We start from the raw sequence: 13,611 nt of genomic DNA on the forward strand, positions 1-13,611 counted from the left end.
ATGAATGTTTGACGTCATGTTTTTCTGTTAATTCTATTTCTCCCCCTGAGGAGGTGAACACGCTACCTGAGTTTGTTCGGGACTTCGCTGATGTTTTCTCTAAGGAGGCCTCCGAAGTGTTACCTCCTCATAGAGAATACGATTGCACTATCGAATTGGTACCAGGAGCTAAGCTTCTTAAGGGTAGGATATTTAATCTTTCTTGTCCCGAACGTGAAGCCATGAGACAGTATATTCAGGAATGCCTGGCCAAGGGTTACATTCGCCCCTCTACTTCTCCGGTACGTGCTGGCTTCTTCTTCGTAGGGAAGAAGGATGGTGGTCTTAGGCCATGCATTGACTACCGTAACCTGAATAAGGTCACTGTAAGGAACCAGTATCCCCTTCCTTTGATTCCTGATCTCTTTAATCAGGTTCAGGGGGCCCAATGGTTCTCTAAGTTTGATCTACGGGGGGCGTGTAACCTTATCCGCATCAAAGAGGGGGATGAGTGGAAGACTGTGTTTAACACGCCCGAAGGTCATTTCGAATACCTCGTCATGCCCTTTGGGTTGTGTAATGCGCCGGCGGTCTTCCAGAATTTCATAAATGATATTTTAAGAGACTACCTGGGGTTATTTCTTGTAGTGTACCTTGATGACATACTGGTTTTTCCAAGGACTGGCCCTCCCACATTGAGCATGTCAGGAAGGTGCTCCAGGTCCTTCGGGAAAACAAACTGTTTGCAAAAAACGAAAAATGTGTGTTTGGGGTACAGGAGATACCATTTTTGGGTCAAATCCTCACTCCTCATGAATTCCACATGGACCCCGCCAAGGTTCAGGCTGTGGCAGAATGGGTCCAACCTGCCTCCCTGAAGGCGTTACAGTGTTTTTTGGGGTTCGCTAATTATTACAGGAGATTCATTGCTAACTTCTCGGTCATCGCTAAGCCTCTTTACGGACCTCACTCGCAAAGGTGCTGATCTCCTCCCATGGTCTCCAGAGGCTGTCCAGGCTTTTGAGGTCCTTAAGAAGTGCTTTATCTCGGCCCCGGTGCTGGTTCAGCCCAACCAAATGGAGCCATTTATCGTGGAAGTTGACGCATCCGAGGTGGGAGTGGGGGTTGTCTTGTCCCAGGGTACCAGGTCCCTCACCCATCTCCGCCCCTGTGCCTACTTCTCCAGGAAGTTTTCGCCCACTGAGAGTAACTATGATATTGGCAACCGCGAACTCTTAGCCATTAAATGGCCATTTGAAGAGTGGCGCCACTTCCTGGAGGGGGCTAGGCACCAGGTAACGGTCCTTACCAACCACAAGAATCTGGTTTTCCTAGAATCTGCCCGGAGGCTAAACCCGAGACAAGCTCGATGGGCGCTATTTTTTACCAGATTCAACTTTTTGGTTACCTATAGGGCTGGGTCTAAAAATATTAAGGCCGATGCACTGTCGCGTAGCTTCATGGCCAGCCCTCCTTCGGAGAAAGATCCTGCTTGTATTTTGCCTCCCGGTATAGTCATTTCTTCTATTGATTCTGATTTAGTCTCTGAAATTGCAGCTGATCAAGGTTCAGCCCCTGGGAACCTTCCTGAGGACAAGCTGTTTGTTCCCCTGCAATACCGGCTAAGGGTACTTAGGGAAAATCATGACTCCGCACTATCTGGTCATCCAGGCATCCTGGGTACCAAGCACCTCATTGCCAGAAACGATTGGTGGCCTGGGTTGCCTAAAGACGTTAAGGCCTACGTCGCCGCTTGTGAGGTTTGTGCTAGGTCCAAGACTCCCAGGTCCCGAACAGCGGGCTTACTACATTCTTTGCCCATTCCCCAGAGACCTTGGACCCATATCTCCATGGATTTTATCACCGATTTGCCTCCATCCCAAGGCAAGTCGGTGGTGTGGGTGGTAGTAGACCGCTTCAGTAAGATGTGCCACTTTGTGCCCCTCAAGAAACTACCCAACGCCAAGACGTTAGCTACCTTGTTTGTCAAACACATCCTGCGTCTACATGGGGTCCCTGTCAATATTGTTTCGGACAGAGGGGTACAATTTGTTTCTTTGTTTTGGAGAGCCTTCTGTAAGAAGTTGGAGATTGATCTGTCCTTCTCCTCTGCTTTCCATCCTGAAACCAATGGCCAAACTGAGAGGACTAATCAATCTCTAGAACAATATTTAAGGTGTTTTATCTCTGACTGTCAATATGATTGGGTCTCATTCATTCCCCTTGCTGAATTTTCCCTTAATAACCGGGTCAGTAACTCGTCAGGGGTCTCCCCCTTTTTCTGTAATTTTGGGTTTAATCCACGGTTCTCCTCCGTTTCACCTGGTAGTTCCAACAATCCCGAGGTAGAGGTCGTTCATCGGGAACTGTGCACAGTCTGGGCCCAGGTTCAGAAGAACCTAGAGGCGTCCCAGAGCGTACAAAAAACTCAGGCTGATAGAAAACGTTCTGCTAACCCCTTGTTTATGGTCGGGGATCTGGTGTGGTTATCATCTAGGAACTTGCGTCTTAAGGTCCCGTCCAAGAAGTTTGCTCCCCGGTTTATTGGGCCGTATAAGGTCATTGAAGTCCTCAATCCTGTCTCCTTCCGGCTGGAGTTACCCCCATCTTTTCGTATACACGACGTGTTTCATGCCTCCCTCCTTAAACGCTGCTCCCCGTCCTTGGCTCCCTCGAGGAAACCTACTGTTCCCGTTCTCACCCCTGAGGGGGTGGAATTCGAGGTGGCCAAGATTGTGGACAGCAAGATGGTCCAAGGCTCCCTCCAGTACCTGGTCCATTGGAGAGGATACGGGCCTGAGGAGAGGACTTGGGTACCCGCCCGGGATGTTCACGCTGGGGTATTGGTCAGGAAGTTCCACCTTCGTTTCCCCAGTAAACCAGGTCCGCTTAGAAAGGGTCCGGTGGCCCCTCATAAAAGGGGGGGTACTGTAAAGGATCTGCCAGGCACAGCTTCAGGGTTAACTTCCTTAGGTAATCAGTCTTCACCTGAGTCTATCTCTCTGAGACTGACTCCAGCTTCCACCACTCAGGCTGGCAGGCTTAGGAGTGGGAGAGCCTATCGCAGCCTGGCCAGACTCAGCTAGCTCCCACCCTCTGTCTATTTATACCTGCCTTTCCTTTTCCTCCTTGCTTGTGATTCTTTCCGTGTGGTTTCCTGGCCCAGCTACAGCTCCTAACAATTTGATCCTGCTCCATTCTGACCCTGGCTTTCTGACTACTCTTCTGCTCTGCGTTTGGTACCTCGTGCTCTCCTGGTTTGACTTGGCTCGTTCACCACTCTGTTGCTCACGGTGTTGCCGTGGGCAACTGCCCCTTTCCCTTTGCTTTATATTCCCTTGTATGTTTTGTCTCGTGCACTTACTGAGCGTAGGGACCGCCGCCCAGTTGTACCCCGTCACCTAGGACGGGTCGTTGCAAGTAGGCAGGGACAGAGTGGCGGGTAGATTAGGGCTCACTTATCCGTTTCCCTACCCCTATCATTACATACTGGGTACATTATATTTGAACTTGGTGTTTACACTTTCCAGCAGGATTTATACCTTATTCTCAGCTGATTACCTGGAACATCTTCTATTCACACAAATATACACAGATTCCACATGTTTATCTGATAAGTGTCTCAAACCAATATTTTTCCCCCCTTACTCTGGTTTGTTTTACCTGGGAAGGCCTCTCAAGGTCTGTTCTCTTTGTGGGAGGCGGGTATGATAAGGTTGACACCGGTCTGCCAGGACTGTTCTGTAGGCAAATCAAACAGCTCTAACAGAATTTAGCAGCATCAGCTGTAAAACCTGGGGCATACCAATTAGATCTTACCACATCGATCCTTGCAGTCTTGGGGCATATGTGAGGTCATACACCATCAATGCAAGTGCCATCAAGAGTGCCTTGGGTGGTACCGGTTTACCTTCCTTTATCCGTCTACATTCTGTCAGAATCTGGTTCTCACGCCTTCCGCTCCCAGTTGGACTCTTCCTGTGGAGAACAATCTTTTCAACGCATAATCAGTAATTGATCTTAATCAGATAATTAATTTGAAGAAAAACATTAACAAATAACATCTTTACATTAAATGTTCACATTGAGCAGTAACTAGAAGTGATACATGCAAACTCATTTTACTTCTTTATATATATCTATACATACACATATACACTGCACAGAATTCTCTGCTCTAAAATTATTTTGAAATGGGAATCTACTTGCACTGTGAAGTTCTCATTTACACAAACATAATACTGATGCCTCCAATAGTCCAATGCTAAGGCTGGTCCAGAACTTTACATAAAACTTATCCTCAGTATTTAATATTCCCACAACACTCTTGAATATCGTTATTAAACAAACTAACTCTGGAATAACATCTGGAGAACTGCTGACATCTTATCATTGTACAAACACCAGGTCAATACTTGGGATAACACTGTTCCCCTGTCACTACACACAACGTGGGGAAGATACCGGCCGGCCTCAGGCCCCCCTGAGAACAGATCTACACACACAAGCACATTGTCATACACTTCTACCCCGGGTAGTTGTATGTTCTGCAGTCGCTGGGACGGGTAATCTGGCCGGCTGCACTTTTCACAGGTACCTTTGCTGTTTTACCTATATCATGCAGTGCACACATCACGCAGGCTGCTACAAACCTAGTGGTGGCATTATTGTATCCAGGGACAAGCCAATTTACTGACACCTAGCTGCACATACCCTTGTTGTCAGTTCTGTCTTCTCTTGCTCTCTCAATTGGCTTACCCGATGATCCAATAAAGTTCCTACTACCAATTGGCCCATAATTGTGGGCGATGCCAAAAGCGTACCTAGAGTCAGTGTAAATGTCGGCCGTCTTACCTTTCGCCAGGTTACAAGCCTCAGAGAGCACCTCCAGCTCCGCTCCTTGAGATGAACAAGAAGGTAAGAGTGGTTTCCGGATAATTTACCTGGTGCCTCGTATCCTGTCTTGTACATACTGTATATGATCAAGTATTTCTACATTACAAATTTACATTAAAACCCATGTCACATATAGATAGAACATCTCAAAGGGGTGGCGTCTTCATCCTCTAAAATAAAAACAAATGTTATACACTTCTCCACACTCATCTGATAATCCAGAACACTTTGAGAATCTCACTTTATCAGGTTCTGTAAACACTTGATTAATACAAAAACAAATAAAAATTACTAAAATCTTTACATAAAATTAACAATCTTCAGATAATTTTCACCTCCTTCTCTCCTAAATCTGTAAAGACTCATCTGTGAGTGACCTTGACCTCTTGTGTAAATTTGCTGGAGGGCGATGGTCTCTTACACAATACCTCATATTGGGTGGAGACTACAGCACAGCAGACCCAGTGCCATATTTACTGTTCTGGAAGGATCTACACAAAAACACCTCAACATTTAGGTTACTCTTATACACATTTAACCCCTTAATGACCGGGCCTGTTTGGGCCTTAATGATCAAGCCAGATTTGTTAAATCTGGTATGTGTGACTTTATCAGAGAATAACTTTTAATATCCAAGTAATTCTGACATATTTTTTTCGTCACATGTTGTACTTTATTTTAGTGGTAAAAGTAGACTCATACGATTTACGGAAATTAATAAAAAAATAGAAAAAATGAAGAAATTTTGTACAAATTATCATTTTTCCCTATTTTTAGCAGCAATATGTCACATATGTACATACATACAGTACAATTTTTTTTATTAAATATATATTTCCATCTCTTTACTCTATTTTGGCAGCACTTTTGAAAAAAAAAATTTTTTTTTGAGCAATTTAGAAGACTTACAAGTTTAGTAATAATTTTATACATTTTGAAGTACATTTGGTTTTCCTGCACCAAGCCAGGTTTTCAGAGGCTCATAGGTGTCAGAATGGTGGAAACCCCCACAAGTGACCCCATTTTGCAAACTACACCCCTTAAGGTATTTATTAAGGGGTGTTGTAAGTATTTTGACTCCACAGTTTTTTTGTAAGAATTCATGCAAAGCAGGCGTAAAAAAATATAATCTCACTTTTTTCATAAAAGTATAACTTTGAAGACCGATTTCTTTGTAAAGCGACCATGAGAATGAAGAAACACACCCCAAAATCTATCACCCTGTTTCTCCTGTTTTCAAAAATGCCCCCATTGTGACTCTAATGCATTGCCTGGACACACGGCAGGGCCCGAAAGGAAGGGAACACCCGGATACTTTCAGGTCTCATATTTTGCTTGAAAATGTTTTAGGCCCCACTGTATATTTGGAGAGGTTTTGAACTACCAGAACGATAGAAACTCCCCATAAACGAACCCATTTAGAAAACTAGACCCCTTAAGGTATTTATCTAGGGGTGTAGTGAGTATTTTGACCCCACAGTTTTTTGCTAAATTTAATGCATAGCAGGTGAAAAAAAATAAAAAATCACTTTTTCCATAAAAATATCACTTTGAAGACCGATTTCTGTGTAAAGCGACCATAAGAATGAAGAAACACACCCCAAAATCTATCACCCTGTTTTTCCTGTTTTCAAAAATGCCCCCATTGTGACTCTAATGCATTGCCTGGACACACAGTAGGGCTTGAAAGGAAGGGAGCACCCGGAGGCTTTCAGGACTCATATTTTGCTTGAAAATGTTTTAGGCCCCACTGTATATTTGGAGAGGTTTTGAACTACCAGAACGATAGAAACTCCCCATAAACGAACCCATTTAGAAAACTAGACCCCTTAAGGTATTTATCTAGGGGTGTAGTGAGTATTTTGACCCCACAGTTTTTTGCTAAATTTAATGCATAGCAGGTGAAAAAAAATAAAAAATCACTTTTTCCATAAAAGTATCACTTTGAAGACCGATTTCTGTGTAAAGCGACCATAAGAATGAAGAAACACACCCCAAAATCTATCACCCTGTTTCTCCTGTTTTCAAAAATGCCCCTATTGTGACCCTAATGTGTTGCCTGGACACACAGCAGGGCCCGAAAGAAAGGGAGCACCCGGAGGCTTTCAGGACTCCTATTTTGCTTGAAAATGTTTTAGGCCCCACTGTATATTTGGAGAGGTTTTGAGCTACCAGAACGATAGAAACTCCCCATAAACGACCCCATTTAGAAAACTAGACCCCTTAAGGTATTTATCTAGGGGTGTAGTGAGTATTTTGACTCCACAGTTTTTTGCTAAATTTAATGCATAGCAGGTGGAAAAAAAAATAAAACACTTTTTTCATAAAAGTATCACTTTGAAGACAGATTTCTGTGTAAAGCGACCATAAGAATGAAGAAACACACGCCAAAATCTATCACCCTGTTTCTCCTGTTTTCAAAAATGCCCCCATTGTGACCCTAATGCATTGCCTGGACACACAGCAGGGCCCCAAAGGAAGGGAACACCCGGAGGCTTTCAGGACTCCTATTTTGCTTGAAAATGTTTTAGGCCCCAATGTGCATTTGGAGAGGTTTTGAGCTGCCAGAACGATAGAAACTCCCCATAAACGACCCCATTTAGAAAACTAGACCCCTTAAGGTATTTATCTAGGGGTATAGTGAGTATTTTGACTTCACAGTTTTTTGCTAAATTTAATGCATAGCAGGTGAAAAAAAATGAAACTTCACTTTTTTCATAAAAGTATCACTTTGAAGACAGATTTCTTTGTAAAGCGAACATGAAAATGAAGAAACACACCCCAAAATCTATCACCCCGTTTCTCCTGTTTTCAAAAATACTCTCATTGTTGCCCCAATCTGCTTATTAGACGTGTGGCTGGGCCAAAAAGAGAGGGAGCACCCTTTGGCTTTCAGGGCACAATTGAATAAATTCTAGGCCCCATATCATGCATTTAGAGACATTGAGCTGCCTGAACAAAAAAAAAACCACGCAGAAATGACCCCATTTTGAAAACTAAACCCCTAAAGGTATTCATCTAGTGGTGTAGTGGGCATGCGGACCAAAAATTTTTTAAAGGAGGAAATAATGGGTATCATTTCAGACACTATGGGTATATAATGTTTTCTTCAAACTCTTATTACGTTTCCACATGAAATAGAGGAGACGTGGTAGAAGGTTATTTTGTTAGAAATATGCCACATTAATAAATTTGTGCGGCATACAGAAGAGAAGTGAAGCCGTGTATTCATAATGGATACATGTCGCTATAGACGTATTTGCCTGTACTTATGACTATGTCTTGCTGAAGAAGCAGTTGGTGCCATTATGATGTCATTGTGGACAGAATTCTGTCCTAATATAAAATCAGTCAGAGAGGAAAAAATAAACTGTACTAGAGTGACGGGCAATATCTTCAAACAAATGGAGGAAAATGTATCCAACTATGTTGCAAACTCGAGTCTGTTCACTAGATAGAAGAACCTGCAGGTCTGTCAAGACAAACTTTTTTTTTTTCAGTGACTGGTTGTACAACGTCTCTTTAGCTCCATCAATCCTTATGAGGGACGAATGTGCCAAGTGACGCGGTACACCATAACAGGCCCCTGCCCGGCAAGGTAGGAACCGCTATGTGCACAAAACAACCAATCACCTACAGAATATATAAAGGGACAGTGTCCAAAACCATCTATAGGAACAGTAAAGGATCACTAATCCCCAAAATGATGTCAGTATTTCCAGAAGAACCGTAACAAAGCCCATGGTGTATTGATAAGGAACAGCTCGATTATTAGAGATCCTCCAAAAAAAAAATATCATGCCCGTATCACGGTACAGAATTAGGAATGTAACCGCTGTATGTGGCAGGACATAGTCATAAGAAAAAGGAAATACATCCCCAATTTATTCTTGTAACCATTGCAAAAATGCACGACTTCCACTAATTCAGGGGTGGCACGGGCCGCAGGTGTTGGATTTATCTACTAATAAATGCAATGCCCACATTTATTTTTTATTTCAAGAACACTTGTGGGGTCCATGTTCTGAATAGACAGATGTGGGCTCCTGCACAATAAACAGTATTCATTTGTGAGTGATCAAGTCCTGGATTTAATTGTCCAAGAATTGTATAAAAAAAATCATAAAGGGGAAATTTAGTTTTACAGTCTGAAATAAATAAACCTCCCCATGAGAATCCCTCCCTCCCTTGCAAAGCCCAGAAACTAAACAAAAAAATATGCATAAATGAAATTGACTCCCTAAAAAGAATCCCCCTCCCATCCCACCCTTTTTGGTTTTCCCTAAATTATAGATAAAATTAATAATTAGAAACGGTGTGGTAGGTCTCAAAACAGGGGTAGTTGCACAGGCCTGGATTTGAAGGGCACATGGGGCAGTAAAACCGGGAATCGCTCCTCCTTCCGTGTTTACTGCACACCCGGCATCTCTTTTGGGGGTATCTTTGGTTCACAGAGGCAAGGACGGGGTGAAGGAAGTGGCGCTCAGTGAGCCTTTTGACATCCTCTGACTCGAAGGAGTCTCTAGGTGCGGGGGAGTCAAACAGGAGGTGCTCTATAATTTTCTCCTGATACTGGAGGAAACTGAGCATTCCCTGGGTCTTATAGAGCACATAACTGTTGTAAGTGGCCATCTGGATTAGGTAGATCGCTACCTTTTTATACCAGGCCCTAGTTTTGCGCTTGACCAGGTACGGTTGTAGGACCTGGTCAGATAGATCGACTCCCCCCATGAACTTGTTATAGTCCACCACGCAGACCGGTTTCCTCTTATCAGAGGTAGCGCCCCTCTCTCTTACTGCCACTGTGGTGTCCCCGTGCACGGTGGAGAGCATGTACACGTCCTTTTTGTCACTCCATTTGACAGCGAGCAACTGGTCACTTGCAAATGAGAGTGACGCACCCCTTACTAGTCGCCTGGACACCAGTCGTTGAGGGAAGCCGACTCTATTTTTTCGTACCGTCCCACAGGCCCCTGTATTCGCAGCATGGAGGGACTTATACAGGGGGACACTGGTGTAGTAATTGTCGGTGTACACATGGTACCCTTTTTGTAGGAATGGCACCATGAGTTCCCAGACAATTTTCCCACTAATGCCAATATCCTCTGGGCATCCTGGGGGATTAAGGTGGCGGTCCCTGCCCTCATAAATGAAAAAGCCACAGGTGTAGCCCGTTGTGCTCTCGCACACCTTATAGAGTTTCACTCCGTATCGGGCTCTTTTGGAGGGGATGTATTGTCGAAACGATAGACGGCCCTTGAAGGACATAAGGGACTCATCTACCGCTAGTTTTTGGCCTGGGGTGTATAAATTGAAAAATGAGTCACTTAGGAGGGAGATTAGGGGTCTCAGTTTGTTGAGGCGATCATAGGCTGGGTCACTTCTTGGGGGGATTTGTGTATTGTCAGAAAAATGCATGAAACGCATTAGAGTCTCATAGCGCGTTCGGGCCATAACGGCTGCAAATACAGGCGTGCTATGGATAGCGCTGGTAGCCCAATAGGAGCGGATAGAGTTTTTTTTTACTATCTCCATGTTTAGGGTAATTCCCCAAAAAATTTTTATTTCAGAAACTGTTGTGGGGATCCATCCTCTGGCATAGCAAGACCTGGGATTTTGGGTGCCAAATTGCCTGGCGTATAAATTCGTCTGCTGGACGATTAGTTCCAGGACCTGATCGCCTATAAACAAATGAAAAAAATTATAGGGACTAAAATTTGAGACATCTGCGTTGATGCCTGGAGTCGCTGTAAATGGCAAAACTTGGGGGGAGAAAGCAATTGCAGGATCCCAAATTGCGGAAGGGACTGCAGTACTAGGCCCGTCTCCTGACGCTTCACCGCTGACCGCTGCGTCCACCACCATAGGGCTGGGGGGTCCAGTGGCAGAAGCAGAACTTGTGTCGCTTTCTGAGCCAAGTTCTGCTTCTGACGCAGTGTCCGTATCACTGCCGGAACCGCTAGAGCATAGCATGGCGTATGCCTGCTCTGCAGAGAACATTCTACGGCTTCTGCGGTTCATGTTCACCACACTAATAATTTATTTTTTTTTAGAAGACAAACAAAAAAACGGGGGTGATTACGTGTAATCTGGGGTGATTACATGTAATCTGGGGTAATTACGGGTAATCTGGGGTAATTACGGGTAATCTGGGGTAATTACGGGTAATCTGGGGTGATTACGGGTAATCTGGGGTAAATTACGTCAATATTCGGATAATATCGGAACACTGGCGAGTAAGTATGTGGTGTATTTTACAGTATAATACAGCACAAGATTTGTATAGTATCTCTCTCTCTCCTCTCACAGATCAACTACAGTGAGAGGAGGGAGGGGAAGAGCACAAATCTTGTGCTGTATTTTGAAAATATGGGACTATGGTCACTGTGATAGGTATATCACAGTGACCATCTGATCAGGGACCAATTATAACGGTCCCTGATCAGTTTCTATTTACAGGCAGAATAGCTGCCTTTCACTGACAGCGCATGCGTGCGCCATTTTTTATTTTTTTTCCCGCCGGTTGGGGGGAGGGGGGGGCACAATCGGGGTGCTAACAAGTAGTTTTTTATCTCCTCTCACCAAACATTCATGGTGAGAGGAGATAAAAAGTCAGATTTCAATGCTGCATTAATTGTAACGGCGATCGCCGGTATTCGTTGAATACCGGCGATCGCCGGTTTGGGGACCGCAAACAACGGTCCCCAGACTGTGCTCCAAGCCCTCAGCTACCTCTGGTAGCTGAGGGCAGGGAGCTATCACTCTGCACGGCGCCGCAATCTTAATTAGATTGTGTGCGCATGCGCGGGCGCCATTTTTTTTCTCTTCCCGCCATCTGCGGGAGGAGAAGAGAAGGGGGGCACGATCGCGGGCATCGGAGGCCCTTCAGGTTAGTTTTTTATCTCCTCTCACCAAACATTCATGGTGAGAGGAGATAAAAATGTCGATTTTCCACCGCTGCACTAATTGTAACGGCAGTCGCCGGTATTCGTTGAATACCGGCGATCGCCGGTTTGGGGACCGCAAACAACGGTCCCCAGAGTGTGCTCCAAGCCCTCAGCTACCTCCGGTAGCTGAGAGCAGGGAGCTATCTCTTTTCACGGCGCCGCAATTTTATTCTGATGCAGTGCCGTGAAAAGGCGTATGCATCAGAATAAAGCCCGTTAGTGGCCGCCGTTAAAAGGCGTATTGGCGGTCACTAACGGGTTAATGTGGATTACTCATTGGGGTCTCTTACACATTTTGTAGATCTCCTGGAACCAAATTCATTAATTCAAAACAAACAAAAATTGTACCTGATCAGTCCCTTCACCATTCCCCCCGTTGTGGACTCTGCGAAAGTAATGTAGCAGGGTTCAAAACGACATCTCAACATAATAAAATCGGGCACTCTATCTGGGGGGCACTGGTTTAACCCCCTGTAATACACAACAGCCTGGAACAAAAATGACTTTCTCCTGACAAAAATACATTTTATCTTTAAAATGACTGGCAACCATTTACCTGTAAAACATTTCACATTTTCCAAAATACCATTCAGGCAGCAGTGTAGCACGTGCCTCATGTGTGAAAACAAAAACAAAACAATTGTAATTAGTTATTCAATAAAACGGAAAATATTATATCTGGTAATATTAATTACTGCAAACCAATAAACTGTATATAAAAATAGGGAACAGTGGGGGTACATACATTTTCAAGACCCAGTGTCTCACAACATCTTAGTTTAATACATTTGAATTAACATCAAAACACATTAAATCTTATCACATCATAACACATAAATATGCAGCGTAACTTTTATCAACAACAGCGCATGCGCAAAGATAAGAAACTTTCCTGTACACAGAAAAAAAGAAACCGATTTTAACCCCATACCCAAAACACTAAGAATTTTTGTTTTTAGACATTACTTCTGTTAACAATAAGAGCATACAATTTAGATCCAAAATCAGTGCAATATTGTAATCCCCTTGTCTCATCTCATTCACGCCCTGTATATCAGTCAGTCTGCTTTTCACACTGCAGACAGCACACAGCCCCCCTCCCAACCGAATTCTACAGGAGGGGTTCACACACTCACTCCTCACAGCTTCTATTCTCACAACCTTAACAATTTCAATGCCGGCAAAACAACGTACGAAATCATTCATCACACTATTGTATAGGAATTATCTACGTTCAAAACATCAACCACATAATCTGTAACAGTGTCCAATCTGTCAGCCACCATCTCTATATTATGATGACGTGTCTTCTCACCAGTGCACAGCTGGGATGGAATCTAGATTAGAAGAAAAACACTGCAGCATGTGTTACTGAGGGAAATGAGAAAATTAACAAGGCTATCATTTCATACTGATTTGATTGGGCCGGGGGTGACCTCATCAGGGGGTGGGGGGGCAGCCTCTCCCACAGGAAGCACATTGCTCAGCTGTGAGGGGGGTTTTGCTGCCCACAATGAGGACAGACTCAACATGAGGTACGGACGCCATTACCGGGCGGCGGCTGGTCCTGTGGTTTCTAATACATATAACATGCAATAGCTTTCTTATTCCTAACTTCCATTCGCTTCACCAAATCATATGAATAGGATCGTCCGGGTACGGGTGATCCTGATGATTTGAATATGGACCGTAAACCATCCATTCTAACAGTCTATATTATACATGTAATTTATATAACAATTTTCGGTCTACAACTCTCTTGGTCTGGCCGAAAATATTACAATTTCGC

Source organism: Rhinoderma darwinii, chromosome 2 (assembly GCF_050947455.1).
Source record: "Rhinoderma darwinii isolate aRhiDar2 chromosome 2, aRhiDar2.hap1, whole genome shotgun sequence".
Classification (NCBI taxonomy): domain Eukaryota; kingdom Metazoa; phylum Chordata; class Amphibia; order Anura; family Rhinodermatidae; genus Rhinoderma; species Rhinoderma darwinii.